This window comes from Cucurbita maxima, unplaced genomic scaffold (assembly GCF_002738345.1).
Source record: "Cucurbita maxima cultivar Rimu unplaced genomic scaffold, Cmax_1.0 Cma_Scf00157, whole genome shotgun sequence".
Classification (NCBI taxonomy): domain Eukaryota; kingdom Viridiplantae; phylum Streptophyta; class Magnoliopsida; order Cucurbitales; family Cucurbitaceae; genus Cucurbita; species Cucurbita maxima.
The window spans coordinates 45,702-47,688 of NW_019272173.1; positions in this window are offsets into that span (position 1 = coordinate 45,702).

Here is a 1,987-nt window from a genome sequence, read left to right on the forward strand (position 1 = left end):
GCGGTCGAGGTTCTCCGCTCCTTCCCCGATATTACCTGACTGACCAGATTCGATTTCACTCATTTACTCTCCTGCCTGTAAGAAGCCAGAATGAGACTGAACTACTTCACGAACCTGATGGAACAGGGAGGGTAAACTGGATGGACTATTCTTCTTGAACGATATTCCCTTCCCTTCACTTTACAGGAGAGGAGAGTCAAATGAGAGATTCTTTCTCCTTCACCAGATTGAACTATAAACAAGAAAGCAAGACAAGATTCATTCTTCGGGGAACCAATATTACCTTCCCTTCAGAGAGGAAAGAAAAGAAAAAGAGAAAGCCAAAACCTTCTATCTTTTCCTATCCTTTAACTTTGTTTGAAGGGAAAGAAGGGAGACTCAAGCAAGACAACAAGACAAGATGAATTAGACTGATCCTGTAAAGACCATTTATTAGAAAATTGATGCTTTACCCTATTTTTTGGGATAAAATCTCTATTTTTTCTTGTAAGGACCATTAATTATTAAATCGATGCTTTACCCTATTTTTCGGGCCATTTTAGAGGTAATTAGTTTAGAAGATGAAGACAAGATGAATGAGACAGACTTGACAGTGTTTGAATAAATAGGGAGCCGAAAGAAAGATGCATTCTCCTTCTTTCACTCTAACGGACCATTAATTTGAGCTATCCTCGGTCTATTTTTTGGGCTATTTTCGACTGAGGTAATGTTAAAGGAAAGAGAGAGGCTGAGAGTGAACCAGATTTCATTCATTCATTTACTCGACTACCTGTAAGAAAAGAAGAATCAACCATTTCCTATTTCTTCTTGATCCTGACCCTTTGACGATATTACCTTCCCTTCTTGAACTCGGTAAATAGGCTTCTCTCCTAAACCTCGTAAACTATCAGTCTACTTCACTCCTTCCCCTCGTATTCCAGTATCTCGCTTTCTTTTCGTGTTGTTACAATGCTAATGAGGTACTAAGCTTTTCTACGAAATTCGTACATGAAAAAGTACAAGTTGTATCTGAAACTACATAAGAAGATAAAGCCCAAGGGGAAAGGTGAAACTGAAAACCTCCTAAACTTTGGAAGTCTGATTACGCGCTAAAAGCATTTCCAACTGAAATTGCGATAAGATAAGAAAGGAATTCATTGACTTCGAACAACAAAAAAGGGGGGTCAATGAGCACTAACTCTGGCTTTTTTGTTTTGAAAGGAATGCTGCTGTAAAAAACGGAGGCAGAATTACAGTGAAGAAAAAGTCTCATGCAGGATAGCTGCCGCTAACAAAATTCACACAATTTGTTTATAAAACAACACAGTACGACTTTTTTCAGGCTCTCTCCTCTCTTCTATTACTTGTTTGAGTTCCCCTCTCTCCCATCCTCTTTTCAAGTCCCACTCTTTTCCCGGTTAAGAATGGCAGACCCTCCACAATAGAGCCCCCGGGGTCAAAGAAAATTTTCGTAAAGAGAAGCTCCGAAGGCAACCTATGCCCTCATTCCATTCTTTTTTATTGTAGTTTTCTTCTGGGCTTCATCCCGTCCGTTCCATTACATCTAGTGTGTGTCATACTTTGGGGTATAAGCGGTTAAAAAGGCTCTTCAACAACTCTCATGTTTGTATGTAGGTTGTTTAGGGGATCTGGTGTGGGTGGATAGTAGGTTCTATTCTTTCTATTTTCATCGAAACCGAAGCCATGCCACTTTTCAATATGATGAACCCCGACCCTATTCAAACTCAGGAATTTGGGTGACCGGTACCTCTACCTCTTGACCCATATCAACAACAAATGCAGGCGTCCCCTTCTCCTTTAGAGGTTGTTCAATCATACCCACAGGACCTTCTCTGGGATTCACTCGAAAAAGAAGAAAGAAAGAGAAAAGGGAGGAGGAGGAGCGCGATCTCATGACCTCGAGACAGTTTCGCGCCACAGAGCGGAGCCTGGGGGAGTTCGACCACAAGGTCAAAATGAGAAAAGAGAGACCAACTCGTGAGGACTA